We start from the raw sequence: 16377 nt of genomic DNA, 5'->3' as shown, positions 1-16377 counted from the left end.
GACTAGTTACTTTATCTTAAGACAAATTTCACCTTTAAATAAGCTTATTAAATTACAGTCAACAACAAACAAAATTTACTTTCACATGCCCTCTACAACTTTTTTTTTCAATAATTTCCCTTCCCCTCTTGCAACTTGCTTGCTGTCTGCTCTCTGTGTCCATTCTCTGCAGGCTCTTCTGTGCTCTTGCTTATCTCCCTTCTTTTTGTTGTGTCACCTTGCTGAGTCGGCTCTCCGCAGTGCCTGCAGGCTGGGCAGCGCTCCACAGTGTGCGGGCGAGCCTGCCTTCACAAGGAGGCCCCAGGACATGAACCAAGGGCCTCCCATATGGTAGATGGGACCTCATCTGATTGAGCCACAGCCACTTCTCCGTCTACAACTTTTTTTATCCATTCAGGTCTTGTCCTACATATTCCTGCCCTGATTCTATGAAAACCAGCCATTTTATCTGAGGTCAGAAACATACATCCTTAAACAAGTTTATCAAATTTTAGTCAGCATTGGCCATGACACTTCTACAAACCTCTTCTTTCTGCATCCATTTAAGTCTCATCTTATGTCATTCATTCTTCTCTGTGAAAAAAGTAGTCATTTCATGTTAGAACAGATCTCATTTTCTTCTTTAACTGATTTCATTAAATGCAACTTACAATTTTCTTCATCTTAAAGATCTCAAAAATATAATGCTAATTTATTTTATTAGTATCCATATAAATGAAGGGGGATTACATTCAAGTTGAATAAAATGGAAACAATTTTAGTTTATACAAGAAATGTTTTTTCTCTTCTTCCATAGGAAGCTAAAACTCGTTTTCTCTAATATTCTAAAATTGTGAACAACCTCAAAAGCATACTGGGGAGTGAATGTAGCTCAGTGGTTGAGCACTGCTTCCCATATATAGTGCCCCAGACTTGATCTCTGGTTCCTCCTAAAAAAAAAAACAAACCATACTATCACGGAATGGGATGTGTATTATAATTATTTAGTTTCAATCATAATTTAGAAGAAACTTTCCATAGCTTTCAAAGACTTTTTCTTTACTGAAATTTGACAATTGGATTATTAATTACTCTCACCCCAAGACTGTTAAAAAATTTAAATTGAGGATTACAGGACAAACTTGGCAAACTAAGGTTTATTTTATAACATTCCTTCTGTCCCTATTTTTCTTAATGTCCAGGCCAAGTAGACGGCGTTCTAAGCTAAACTCACATCTCTCCATCTTACCATGCCTAGCCCTTCCCCTGTAGCTCTTTTTTAAACTGTTTTAATGAGAGCCCTGAGTTTGAGTCAAAGTTAAGACAAGGCGCCTAGGAAAAATCTTTTTTATTCTTCCAGTTGTTTCTCTATTCAGCTTTCTATATGACCTTTTCATCCTAAAAAATCTAACTGACCAAGGTCTGAATATTTAGATTGTAAGTTTAAAAGAGCATCAAAAGGTTGGCTCTTCTAATTTGGGACTCCAGGAGTACCCATTTGCACATATATATATATATACACACACACACACACACACACATACACACACACACTTATTTAATTTTTAGCAATTTGAATAGAGTTCCTTTAAGAATTTTCATTTCTTAATTTGATATTGCCATCTGGGTGTATGATGATATACATTGAACAAACAGACATGCAAAACAGAAACATTAAAAAAACTCACTAATTTGATTCAAAAGTCTCAGTCTTTTTGGTATGACTTTTCTTTGGGTTTTTCATCATCCCAAACTTTTAGTTTTTATACCTTTTAAGACTTCTTCTGGAATCAGTGTTGCCTGCAATATGCAAACTTGTTCTTGGAAATACTTTTATATTTAAAAAAATATTGGAGAAAAGTTATCTGGGCATTATTTGGTTAGCAAGGGAGGTAGATTCAGGAGACCATGCTTTAAATACTTTGGTTTTAGTTCAATAGTAAGGCTGCACTCCCCTCCTGCAGGCTCTTTCCTTCCAGGTTCTGTCTGTTACCACCCAGCAGTCCTTCGGACTTCTTGATTTCTTAAGAATGTCTCCCATCCCTTGATGGGTAGGTGATGAGGTCTTACGTTTTTGTTCTAACCCTGCTATGATTGACCATAGCAGTGCCCTTTTCCTTTTGAAACACCAGCTTTTCTCAACTTGGCCTTTAAGGAGAACTGAGGGACTTTTCCTCAGCTCCTGCACTACTTCACTTATTCCCTGTAAATTTCAATCACCGGTGAGAGCAATTAAGCCTTTATCTTCTTTTGGGTCTACTCTATAGTGTGGGATATAATTATAAATCTGACATGGGGAATGGGGTAAGGATGCATACAAATTCTTTGTCTGTTCCTGGTGGCAATTCCTGGAGTAGAAATTTTGCTGGCTCAGCTGCTGATTTTAAAGAATCATCCTGGTCAAGTTGAAATATGGGATTCTTCTCTAGAGAAAGATCTATTTTCCTACATCAATCTGTGGATTTCTCTGTCTTTTTCAGACAGTCTGCTGTAGCTCACTGTACCACCCATGGCAACCGCCAGCCACTTGCTGCAGCAGTGCACTCACCACCTTCGTTAAACTTTCGTTCTTGGAATGTGTGCTCTTTTCTTTCTGGCGTTTTTGGGGTGCCCCCGTATTCACGCAGAGGTCCACAACAATCAAGCGATCAGGCCCTTCCCACCTCAGGATTTCCCCCACAGATTCCCCATCCTCGCTCATATTTTGTCTCACAAATCCTGCTGACTACACTGCTTGTCCTGAGAATAGCGAGGAGCTGTGTAAAACGACAGCTCCCTGCTGAACTGAGAGAGATACGGCAGGCCAAACAACAACTCGGACAAGTCCAGCTTGGCGAATAGTTGAGCTGAATTGCTCAGGGGGCTTATATAGGGGTCCTCATTTTCAGTGGCTGGAGGAGAGACAGCAGTTCCAAGTTCGATCATCCGCGCATACTGAGAATCCGGTGGGTCTTTTTTTTCAAGCTTATTTCTACTTTAAAAAATAAAACGACAAAGGGCAACTTAACAAATTATTGAAGCATTACTTTAAGAAATTCTGTCCAGGTTCATTTTTTAATTTATTATTATTTTTAATTAATTTATTATTTAATCCTAAAAACAAACTTAGTTGCTTCTCCAGTTTTCTGCAGGATAAGTAAATGGGCACAGATTGGTTAAATGACATGACTGGGGTCTCCCTGTTAATGCAAAAATGAGGAGGAAAAATCTTAATCATATTCACATCTCATACAACTAAATGCTGGGGAATGGATGTGGCTCAAGTGGTTGAGTGCCTGCTTCCCACATGGGAGGTCCTGGGTTCGGTCTGCAGTGCCTCCTAAAAACAACAACAAACAACAAGCAAATCAATGAGAAAACCAACTCGAGAGAGCCAATATGGCTCAGTGGTTGAATGCCGGCTTCCCATACATGAGGTCTGGGGTTCAACCCCTGGCCCCAGTACCTCAAAAACAAAAAACAAAGAACAAAAAAATACAAAACTAAATCCCATATTCTTTTAATGACCGTTAGCATTGCTATAGTACCTTTCTTGCCTTTGCTACAAAAATATTACAATGTTATTTTTAACTATAGTATACAAGATAGGTTAGTTGTATTTTTCCCAGGTATGACCATGTTCTTAACACCTTGTAATAGAAGGAACATTCTTGTATTTATATTAACCACAGTCCTCTTGTATTTATATTATTAACCACAATCCTCACTTATCTACCACCAAAATCACTATGTTACACAGTCCCTAGCTTATCCTCTGTCTTCCAATTAATGTTAACCTCCCTAGACTACCCCTTTCAGCCACAACCACGTTTATACAACAGCGGTGTTATATTCATTACAATGACATACGTATGATGGGAGGGTTAAATTCACCAAGCCAAGGGAAAGAATGGAACCAAGAATGGGCCTGGAAGGATGTTCCCACTGGGCAATGAGGAGTAAGACTTGAAAAAAAGTTGTCACAAAGTAACACAAGAAGAATTGTGAGACTGCTGTGCTTGGAAGCCTGGGGCACATACTGGGTCAAGGAGAGCAGCCATTCACCTTGCTCTAAGGGCACTGTGGGAGATCACTGGATTTTACAAAAATGTGTTTGGACACCTCTAGAAGAAGTTCTCTCTGCATTTTGTTAATGGGTATAGGAGGAGGTTTTCAGGAGTGCAAAACCAAATTCAGCCATGATGTTCTCTTATAACATGTCACAGATCTACCACAACAATGTAATGAGTTGACAGGGGGGTGCTGTGTGGGAATTCTGCACATTGTGCATGGTTGTTTTGTAAGTTCACAACTCCTTTCATATAAAATATATATGTTAAAACACACAGACACAAATTCACCCAGATTCAGGGGCTTTACGGTGAGACGAGGGCTGCGGAAACGGAGGTAGGCGGTGAACGGTGGTGAATGAGTGGAGAGAAAGTAAACGCTGAACCGGAAGAGCGGCAGCTTGGCCTTACCTCTTTTGGGTTTGTTCCCAGAATAGAAGTGACCAGGTATGGAAGCCAAGAGGCGAAGCTGGGCTGCCTTTGTCCTGCAGGCCAGGCCTTCCTCACTGCCCGCATTCCCTAGGGCTGCTGCCACGGAGTACCACCAGCTGGGGGACTTGACACAACTGAAATCTATTGTCTCACAGTTTGGGGAGGCTTGACGTCCAAAATCGAGGTGTCAGCAGGGCCTGTAGGGAGAAGCCCTCCTGCCTCTTCCGTTTCTGCTGTGTGCCAGCAACCCTTGGCGATCCTTGGCTTGTAGTGCCGCTCCAATTTCTTTCTCCTCTGTCTTCACGTGGCCCCTTCCCTGTGTCTCTCTGCATCTCCTCCCCTTTCTTATAAGATCCCCAGTCATTGTGGATTAAGGGCCTATGCTAGTTCAGCATGCCGTCCTACTAACTAGAACACACCTGCAAGATCCTATATCCAGACGTGGTCGCGCTCACAGGTCCTGGGGGTTGGGGCTTCAGCCTGTCTTTCTGGGGCCACGGTTCAGCCACTAGCACTCCTGCTGCCAGGTTGCTGGAGAGAACTGATAGACCTCGCAGGGAGGGCTGAGACGGGTCGCCAGGGGGCAGCGTTCTAGAGCAGCAGAGGTGACGGGCTTAGCCCAGCATCCATAAATCTCGACTGGAAAGTTGAAGGCCAGCCTTAGGTCACTGGCAGATGCCGGCATGCCAGCTGGGTAAGCTGAATTCTAGGCAGCACCAGGGCTTCCAGCAGTTAGAGCATTGCCTCTAAAGGAAGGGCCCAGGAATGTGACCTTCACCTCGTCATGTGCTTTTTCTGTTTCCTTTTTAATGTTTTGAAAGAGAAGGAGAGGATGAGGAAGAAGGGCAATTGGGGGGGGGGTGGCGGTCAGCTGTATGATTTAGAGGTCTTTGGTAAAAGGAAGAATAGGTACCCCAGGTGGCGTCCTCTTTTGGAGTCTTTTGCGTTACTCGTGTGCTGTTTATTGGTTTTTTTGTGAAGGCTATTCTTACTTGTGCTTGCTTTTAATACCTGAACAACTGGGAGAGAGGACTTATAATCCTGCAGTCATTTGGCTTGTATTCTTAGAGTATTTTTAAACTTTAACATTCAGAGCCATGTCATGTCATTTAAAGCACAAGAAGAGCTATTAGTATTAATTTCTCCCAGACTGCAAGCTTTAGAGTTTGAAAAGTGTCATTACTTCGAACATATTTTGAGATCTTTTCTTTGATGATTGCCCTGTTTTTTCTGGTCAATTGTTGTTACTTTTATTGAAATGAGTGATGGTATTTTCCAATCATGACCCAGGAGTCATCGCCATATAAAGAAAACTGTGATTTCTAAAGCTCATCAAACTAAACATTCTCAAAGTGAGATATGGTGGTTTATTTTGAATAAATTGCACATTTAAAATACTTTTTTTACTTGGAGCTGTGTTGGAATGAAATCATCTTGCTTTAAAGGTCTTTTAATGGATGCTAATTTAAGGGCCACCATGCCTAGAATATATAATGAAGAGCCCATGATTCAGAGAATTTTTAAATGGAAAAGAAACTGGTATTTTTAAATTGAGAAATGGGTCTGAAATTGACTCACGGTCAAAATATTACTGTTCCCATCTAGGTCCTTAAAAAATATTAAACTGGAAAGAAAAGACTGCAATTCTCTACAGTCTTAATTGTATAGGGAAAACTGTGGGAGCAGGGAGAGGGTAAATAGGAACTTGACTTTCTGCATGATTTTTCTGTAAACCATCTCTAATTTTTAAAAAAAGAATAAAAAAGGAAACAAAATAAAGTCTATTAAAAATATATAGATAATCAATACCTAGATGACTGTTTTGGACCACATTTGTCTAATGAGAAGGGGCCTGTGATCCTGGTTTAAAGAATTTAATTGTGCTCTTTGCCTTGGGCACATGAGAAGTTAGAGATCAGCTTGTCAGTTTGTCTTGTCCCTGTGGAAGGCATGAAAGGCCTCCCAACTGTGGGAGATCAGATGTGATCTTTGTTCACAAGCCTCTCCTGTTACTTTTACTGGAACTGTAGTTGGTGCTGGGGTTTAATGTATACCCAGGGGACCTGAATCTCTGGACTGACCATGTGATAGCCAGGCCCTGATCCTCAACAGACTTCAGGTCCTACACTCTGGTTTATTGGACTTACCTCACTTAGCTAACATGGAGTTGAAGAAGGTCAACCACCACACCAGGGAGCCAAGAGTGCCTACAACTGAAAGCAGGAGGATTGCATCCAGCATCCATGTGGAATCTAAGCCCCCTCTTGATATAGATGTGGAGTGGACACAACCATTCCAAGGTCCAGAGGAATAGAGTATGGATTAGAGTGGACTAACTGATAATCTATTCATGAACTATTGTGATTAGTAATCGCAGAAAATGTGGCATTGGTGTGGAGAAAGTGGCCATGGTGGCTTCTGGGGGTAGGGGATGGGAGGAAGAGATGAGATGTGGAGGCATTTTCGGGACTTGGCGTTGTCCTGGGTGATGCTGTAGGGACAGTTATCGGACATTGTATTACCTCCCATGGCCCACTGGGTGGAATGTGGATGAGTGTGGGCTATGATGTGGACCATTGACCATGAGGTGCAGCGGTGCTCAGAGATGTATTCACCAAATGCAATGAATGTCCCATGATGATGGAGGAGGTTGTTGTTATGGGGGGATGAGTGGGGTCAGAGGGGAGGGGGGTATATGGGGACCTCATATTTTTTTAATGTAAGATTAAATAAATAAAGACAAAAAACAACAACAAAAAAAAACTGTGGGAGAATACCCTGCCTGTAACAAAGTCCCTCATGCCAGTTGGAATATAGGATTTAGAATGTAATCCCACCACAGGATGGCAGTTAGCTCAAATCCTCGAGAAAGCTTTTCCTCTCGATACTGCCAGCTGATTTCTGGAGGAGGAAAAAACCAAACCAACCTGTTTTCTGCCAAGCAAGTCATTTTGAGAAGTAGAGGGAGGCCTGGGGGGGCAAAGCCAATGAGGCCGCTGTGCCCTGGCTTTCGAGACTCCAATATTACATCAGTGTCATTGCCCGCTGCTCCTCCTGAGACTTTTTGCAAGGGATTCTCTCCTTCCCATTGCCTCCATTTCACACTTTTGAATTTCATGATGGCTAGTAGAGGGAATGAATTGGTTGGCCCCATTCATAGGAATGCAGAATTGAAGAACAGGTAATTCAGGCCACTGAAAAGGGTCATAATGAAATGAAATCGTAAGGGTCACCTGTCCAGCATGTGGAGTCCTAGAGAAGCTTATTTGCCAATGTCTTTAAGTGAAATGGCCCACACATGTCAACACCCCTTTTGATATCAAGTGAAATGTTTGCTTTCGTATTCTCTTTGGACTCTCACCCTGCCTGTTACCATTGAGATCTGGGACCCTGAGTTGCAGGAGTTATTTCAAGGAATGTCGTCGGTTTTGCTGTTTGGACCTGAGGGAATTAAGCCATTTCCAGTCTCATAAAACCTTTGCTCATTGACATTCTGACACCTTTGGAAGATAACTTCATACCCAGTACCGTGAGCCTGACTTTGGGTTAAAAAAAGGGTTTTTTTTTACCTCGTGGAGCCAGCACCATCTTTGCTGGCTAGACAGTGTGGGTCACGTAGTAGGGCTACTAACATCCAGATAGTAGCGAGGGGGTGGGGCCACTAACCAGTCCTAACCCCCTCCCCTCCCCCAACCCCTGAGAGTGCCAGATCTTGCTCTCCACTCGTGTTACTGGAGGAGAGGATCCCAACAAGATACCATAAAAGTAGATCTCTATCAAATATTTTTGGTTAGAAAGGTTGAGAATAGAGGGTTTCTCAATATCTTGCTAAATTTTTCTCAGTGAGCAGTTTGTGTGTAGTCAAAACAAAACAAAACAACAACAAAAACCCAGGTCTCATTTGTCATGAGAGCCTGATTTGCCGTACTGTTCTCTTTATTGCACAAGGACAGGCTGTTGTCAAGTACCGCTGTGTAACAGCCAACCATAAAATCTCAGTGGCATTCAATGAGCATTTATTTGTTGCTCATGTGTCTGTGGGTAAGCTGAGGTTCAGTTAACAGAGGCTGGGTTTGCTGACAGGTTTTGGGTTGCATCCAGACCTGCTGCACTTTCAACTTCCATGGAACAGTGACTACCCACAGCATATTACTCAATGGACAACAGCAGAAGGAGTACAAGAGGACAAACCCGACCATTCAGACACATTTCAAGGCTCTCCCTGGTAACGTCCAACTGGCAGAAGCAAGTCACATGCCTAAGTGCAAAACCAAGAAAGGGAAAATATGTCTGTCCACCGTGTGTCCATGGGAAGGCTGTGTCTGTGTAAGGCTAATACAAGGGAGGGAAGAATTGGGATTTATCATTTAATCTGACATTAGTTTATTATTAGGTGAGAATACTTTTCATGTCATGTTGGTTTTCGTTCTATATTCAGTGCCTGCCAAAGTTCTTATGAATAGTTTTTTTTTTTTATTACAGAAATCAAAGATTATAGATCTAGTTTTATTTAGACAAAAACTATCAGTGTGGTATGAAGTTTACATTTAAACAAAGTTTTCACAGAAACCTAACATGTGTCTAAAAAGATTTTACAATGCGGCTCTGAATGCTAGTCTAAATGGTGTCGAGGACAAATGGATCTCATGATTCAAGACAAAGCATTTTGGGTAGAAAATAGTTATTTTTTGCTATGTGCATATAAATTTTTTTACTTTTAAGATATAAGCTTAAAAATTCTATTTCCCTGTGTTGTTATTTTCTAAAGATGGCTTCTCTAAATATCCTATTCTAATCCTTGGCCTTTATAGGTTCTTCTAGAATTTTCCACCATAATTATTTTATCAAGCATTGCTTTCAAGGAATCTGTTCAATTCCCTATTATTCTTCCCTCTTTCAAAACCAGAACAATTTTACCAGTAATAATTTTAGGATATAAATTATTGACAAATTTGACATTATAATGGTGTATTTGTGTGCATTCACTTTTCAGGGCTGAAAGGTTTTATGAAACCTGTTTTTATATGGCTTTGAACATATATCCTGTACCTTTATATTTATAAAAGGGCTTTATTGTACACACTGAAAGGGGAAATTGGGGGATAAAGATATATTTTTTAGCAAAATCATCCTCCTATTTCGTAACCTAAATTTATACTGCTGAAACGGATTTTCTTTTTGGTTTGTCTCTTGATCATAAATTCAACTCTGATTGTTGGCATTGCTCATGGTTATTCAACAAATGTTAACAGAGGGCCAATTATGTGCTAGGTTCTGTGAGAACATGGTCCAAAGTGAATGTGGAGTGTATTTAAAATGTTTCTTTTATTGTGAAGAAACCAAATTCTCCTATCTGCTCAAGGATTTATTAACATCTTTGCCCTCCCTCAAAATATCTTTTATCTTGGCTTGACTCTGAAATTCTTCACTTGAATTTCCTGTGACATTGGTGAAGGGATGAAATATTTTATAAATGTCAACCTTTTTGGTTGTGGATAGAGAAAAGGAGGTGCCATGTTCCAAGTTCACCCTCTAGGTCTCTAACAGAGCTGCTCTTTTGGATTCCTGCTTAAACTTTGGGGCCGCCTTTTCTGTAGCTGTCTTGAGCTTGAGTCAGTGGCTTCATCCTTCCAACATTTATTAGGCACCCACTATGTGCAAGATAGTTTGCTGGACACCTAGCTAGTGCTTGGTATTTTATCTGGATTTTATTCTGTTTTCCATGATGTTGAAACAAGGGGACTGGGTCTCCAATGTTGAGAGTATTTGTAAGAGTTGTGCATTCCTGGGCTTGGTTGAAGCGATGTGAGTTCACCTGTGAAATGATTCTAAAGAGAATGCAGTGCTCTTAGACTACACAGAGAGGGAGAAGTTGATACCAGAATAAAAACCACTCTAAGTATTACATCATTAGAAAAAGCTTTCATTGGCTCATCATGCCTTGGGAGGAAGTCTGCTATATTTAGATTTATAAATAAAGCTTAGATGAAGGAGGAATTCTTGTTTGGAATCAGGGCACCTCTTGGAACCTGAGAGCAAGCAATGAATGGAATCAGGAGCTGGAAAGTCAACAGGGACAGAAGCAGCTTGAAGAGTCCCCTGGAATCAGAGGGAGCTGGTGGGGCTTGCAATAAAATGAGGTGCAATCAAGAAAGGTGGGGGGCGGGGAGGGGTAGAATAACCATCACCATCGTCATCATCATTATCATCAATGTCGTCGTCTATTAGTGCTCTTAATATTTGCAAGGCCTGTGCTAAATACTCTCCGTGTATTATCTATTTTATCCTCAAAAGAGTTTCTTGAGGCAGGAATGATCAGCCTTATTTAAAAGTTGAGGAAACCAGTGCTCGTGGTGGTTAAGTAACTTAACTAAGGTGAGAGAGGGAAGATTTCAACTCATGTCCATCTTCTCCCCAAAGCCGATGGGTTTGACCTGGGCGTTCCTTTTATCCCCATAATAAGTGGATTATATGTCCCCAGAACATAGCTTCTTAAACAGCGTGTTGACAAACCAAACTATTGCTAGGAATTTAATACAAGAATGTAAAATGTTTGTATCACATGCCAATGAGGAAGCAAACAATGATGGCATCCTCTGTGTCAAAGGATTAGAGATGGGAAGCTGAGCTAGGTGGAAATAAACCCTGACCTGTGGGCTTTCAAAATGCTAAAGAGGTTATGCCTTTCACGTCTGGAATGTATTTCTCTGCTGTTGTTGAAAGCATATTAAGAGTGGTAAAGCTTGTTTTCATCACAAAAACTGGGCTTTATTTTTAGTAAAGTAAAAATATGTTGTTCTCTGTCATATCAAGTAATTTTTTCCTTAGAACAAACTTATTTATTGCAAATCCAAGAATTAGATCTTAGAAGATAATGTGGCACCAGTGGAAGGGACTTTGGCCTGTGAGCAAACCAGCTCAGTTCTCTAGGCCTCAGTTTCCTTATTGGTTAAAACAAAGTGGGCAGACTCAGTATAATTGTGGTAATTAAGACATTGTGGTAAACAGAGCAATGAGACCGAGTAGAGAGATCAGAAATAGAACCATTCAGATGTGTATGGACAATGAATTTTCAACAAAGGTCCAAAGGCAGTTCAGTAGAGAAGAGAGTCTTTTCAACAACTGGTGTGGGAAAAATCAGATATCAGTACATAAAAATATGAACATTGGTCCCTGTTTTGGTTTCCTGTTTGCCAAAGCAAATACCATGCAGTGGATTGATTTAAACAATGGGAATCTGTTAGCCCAAGGTTTTAAGGCATCGTCAAGGTGATGTTTCTTCCCAAAGGCTGGCATTCTGGGGCTGGCTGCCAGTCAGCCTTGGCCCTGAGCTCCTCTATCACATGGCAATGCATATGGCAGCCTTTCCTGGCCTCTGCCTCCTCTTCCAGGTTCCACTGACTTTCTTTTTTATAAAAGCAGTTTTATTGCTATATTCACATACAATACAATCTATCCAAAGTGTACAGTCAATGGCTTTTAGTATAATCACAGTGTGATGCATTCATCACCAAAACATTTTAGAGCAATTTCATTACTCCAAAGAGAATTCTGCACCCCTGAGCCGTCACCTCTCAATCCCTCTATCCTTCCCCAGCCTTACATAACCAATAATCTATTTCCATCTTTATAAACTGATTTATATTTACATTCATTGATTTTCAGCTTTATGTTTCCTGTGTCTTTCTCTCTGTCAGAATTTCATTCTACTTATAAAGGACTCCAGTAATCGGATTAAGATCCATCCTGTTTGGGTTGGGCCATACTTTAACTGAAGTAACCTCGTCAAAAGGCCCTACTTACATAAGGGTCACACCCCCAAGAATAGGTTGAGATTAAGAACATGTTTTTCTGGGATGCATAACTCCAAACTACCACAGTCCCTACCTTGCACCAAATACAAAGTTAACTCAAAAGGGACCATAGGCCTAAATGTAAACCGAAATCATTGCAGACTTTGTATCCCCAGGCTAGGGAAAATTTTTTAAGAAACAGTAGTATGACTCATGAAAGAAAAAGTTGATAAATTGAACATCATCACAATGAAAAAGATGCTGTTAAAAGAGGGAAAAGCCAAGCCACAGATTGGGAGAAAATATTTGTAAGCCCATTTTTCTGATAACAGACTTGTATTCAGAGTATGTAAAGAATGCTGAAAACTTAGTAATAAGAAAATAAACAACCCCATGAGAAAAGCCCAAAAGGTTTGAAGAGACACCGCAACAAAGAAGATAAACAAATGAAAAATTGCTCAACATCATTAGTTATTAGAACTTGAAATTAAAACCACCGTGATATACCACTGCACCTATTTGAATGACTAAAATTTTAAAAGACTTCCTGACATGTCAGGTGTCATGAAGATGTGGAGCAGCTGGAACACCCATCAACTGCTGCTGGGAATGTCAGTACAACCACTTTAACCATTTGGCAGCTTCTTAAAAAGTTAAACATGTACCTGCCCTATGATACCCACCCAAGGGAAACTGAAAGCTTATTTCTACACAGTCTCCTACGTGAATAGAAGCTTTGCTGGTAATAGCCCAAGAGTGTCCATCGACAGGTAAATGAATAAATAGCCTAGCCAAGCATTGGACTACTGCTTAGCCATAAACTGGAATGACCCACGATAGGTACAGCAACGTGGTGGATCTCAAAAATAATTTTGCTGATTGAAAGAAGCCACGTAAAAAAAAGAATAGCATCATCTATGTTCAAGGATTGTATAATTCTATTTGTATAGAATTTTTAAAAATACAAACTAATCTTTAATTGCAAAAAGCAGATCTGTGGTTATGTTGGAAGGGAGGGAGTGGTGCCAAGAGGGATGGAAAGGGGCACCAGGAAACTTCGTGGGGCGATGGACATGTTCATTATGTTGATTTTGGTGATGGATTCAAGGGTATATACATGCATCAAGAGCTTGAATATGCACAGTTTATTGTATGTCAGTTATGTATGCATCAGTAAAGCTGTTAAAAATGAAATGAAACTAGGCAGGTGCAGCGAGCCACACTAACAACGTGAATGAGAGCGTAAGTAGAGGTAGGAGCTGTTCTGTTTAGAAGCTGGGAAGAGTTTTGTTAAACTCTTCACAGATAATTCAGCAACTCATGCTGACACACTTTTCTGTTGCTGAGATATTCCTTTCCTATGTGCAGTCTGGCACACGTTCCTCTTTGAAGTCAAGATGGTAAAAGGTCTTTCGATTGTTGAGAATTTTGTTAATAACTGTCTAAAAAATAAAAAAAGATGCCTTATCATAGTACAAGGATGGGCAGTCCAAAGCCCGAATGGTCAGCTGAGTTTACTTGGGGGATTTCTCTCTGCATTCTTGTTTGCAGGTCAGAAAAGCCAGAACCAGCCGGGAGGGGGCGGGGCCAAGGAAACAGGTGCTACTGACTTGAAGACTTAACTAGCTCCTCCCCTCAGGCCTGCCTTCTGTTTTTCCAAAAGCCCTGTCACCTGTTGGAAATAGATGATCAAAGTGAAATATGCATGTGCTTTACAGAACTACACCTGACGAGCCTTCAGGCAGAATTCAGGTGTTTTGTTTTTGCTGCTGTTGTTCTATTGTTTTTCCTAGTAGCATTAAAATGATCACACCTCTCAAAGGAACCTCCAGTGACAGAAAGCAGAGCAGCGGTTGCCTGGAGCCAGGTTGCCTCCCCCTTGGGGGGAGATGGACTGCAGAGGGAGTGAGGAGGCTTTGGAGGGTGCTGGAAGCTTTTATATCTTATAATGTGTCTTAATTGTGACAGTGGTTTCAGGATGTAAATGTCTGTCAAAACTCACTGAATCTCACACTTTAAATATGTCTATTCTATGTAAATGATAGTGCAATAAAGTTTAAAACACTATCCCTTTGACCCTCAGCCCTCAATTTTAGGACACGGTGGTCCCTGCACACAAGTATTAATAAAAAATCATATTGTTGCCTCCCTTAGTAACTTCCACAGGTAACAATAAAACCTGTCTTCTAGTTGTTGCTTTAACCATGGGCCTATAGATTCATTTTGTTTTATTTGCTCTTTTAGTGTCATGCACTGGTTACAATTCATTGAAGAACATTTCTGTACGTAGGTTATTAACTCTAGTCTGTCACATACAATAGGGTTCACTGTGTTGTGGTCCTATATTTTACTACCTAAGATTTCTCCTTGTAATCACTGTTCACCTGTATAATTCAGTGCTGCGCGTCACATTCACAATGTTGTGCAACCATCACTTCCATCCATTTCCAAAACTTTACAATCAACGCAAATAGAAGTTCTGGGCTAGTTAGGCATTAACTCCCCATTCCCCATCCCTAACCCAACCCCTGGTAACTGATATTCTAGACTCTGATTCAGCCTATAGATTAGTTTAAATTTAAAACCAGAATTACATTTTCCTTTCATCTGTGTTTATAAAAGGCAGAGTCCAGTGTGAAACTGAGGCAGTTTGTTTTTAGCTAATTAAATACATAAAAATCACGGTGTGATCGGCAGTCGTTTCTCCTAAGCTGTGGGGTAGGACAGAGCTCCTGGTGGGATTGCCTGGAACCTGTCACCGCGGGGAAGGCGTTGCACACGTGAGAAATAGTTCGGCCTGGGCTGTGCCTGAGTCAATGTTTCTACACCTGCTGGTGGTTGGAGTCACCCGTGTTAGCTAGTGGCTCTCACCCCGACTGCAGGACTTACGTAGGCACAGACCAAAGGACACACGCAGTAAATTAGCCAGCCATTGAAAAGTGTCCCCGAGATGCTCGCCCTCCTCTCTCGGTTGGCCTCTGTGCTCAGGCCGTTAGGAGGCTATTAGGTAGCTGGTTTGGAGCAGCCCTGCCCTTCCTGCTGAGTTCTGAGGAGGGCAGGGGGCTGCTGTGTGGGGGACAAGCAGCCTGTGGCTGGCAGGGAACTGGCACAGCTTTGCCTTTTTCCCGCCCTTCCCTTTATAGAACCTTCATTTCCTTCCAAGTTACTCATTAACTAGTCGAAATCATCCCCAGATTTGATTTTCCTACAATGACGAAAGCAAATCGTTCACTGGTGTGTGTTTTTCCTGAAAGTGACAGAATCAAAGGGTTTGAGATTCCCAGTGTTGAAGTACCTTTCTGTAGTAACTGAATCCTGGGTAGCCACAGTAGATGGCTGTGTGGGACGGTTCTGTGAATCCGCCCATTATTCCTAAGCTCCAAGTCCAGCCATAGCAAATTTCCCCACTCAGGACAGGTACATTTTGTCCTCTCAAGTTTTATGAATTAGTGACTTTGCTCTATTCAGTAAAAAAGGGTGAAGATCATTGATTTGCTTTTAACAAGTTATATTCTGAAGTTGAAATAGAGTTTAAAGGGAAAAGAGAAAAGCAATTGCTTTGGGGAGCAGATGTGGTTCAAGCGGTTGAGCGCCTGCTTCCCACATGGGAGGTGCCAGGTTTGGTTCCTGGGGTCTCCTAAAAACAAAAACAAACAACAAGCAAAGGAAAAAACCGGTGCAGGGGAGCCAATGTGACTCAGAAGTTGAGCTCTAGCTTCCCACTTACAAGGTCCCGGGTTCAATCCGAGGACCCGACACCTCAAACAAACAAACAAACCAAAAAAAAAAACCAAGTGCTTAAAGTACATGAAGAGGATAGAGATTACTGTAGAGAGAATCCTGCCTTAGAAAATAAAACTCCGGAGTAAGAGCTTCTCATGCTCTTAATTAGTATGGGAATCCAGGCTTGGATTGAGAAAGCTGTTCACCTTGGAGTCCACACCCCATCCCTAAGGCTTCCCCATCAAGAGAGACTTCCAAAGGAACCGAGTTTTGTAAACTTTCTCGCTGAACGTCTTGCTCTCAACAGCCAAACCCTTTGTCCCCGCTGGGAAGCATTCAAAATGGAAATAAGAGCAACATGACTTGTGCATTAAAAATAGTTGGAATGTTTACTTCCTTCG

At 41.2% G+C, this 16377-nt stretch overlaps 1 protein-coding gene across 2 annotated transcripts in view; it reads left to right on the top strand.

Annotated features, from left to right (window-relative positions):
- RETREG1 (reticulophagy regulator 1) overlaps positions 1 to 16377 on the top strand; it is a 195101-nt gene that overhangs the window by 105358 nt on the left and 73366 nt on the right. The gene's annotated exons all lie outside the window — the stretch shown is intronic.

The sequence above is a fragment of the Dasypus novemcinctus genome, chromosome 2 (assembly GCF_030445035.2).
Source record: "Dasypus novemcinctus isolate mDasNov1 chromosome 2, mDasNov1.1.hap2, whole genome shotgun sequence".
In the NCBI taxonomy this organism is placed as follows: Eukaryota; Metazoa; Chordata; class Mammalia; order Cingulata; family Dasypodidae; genus Dasypus; species Dasypus novemcinctus.
Note: the sequence above shows the minus strand (reverse complement) of the source record. Positions and strands in the feature narration are given on the sequence as shown.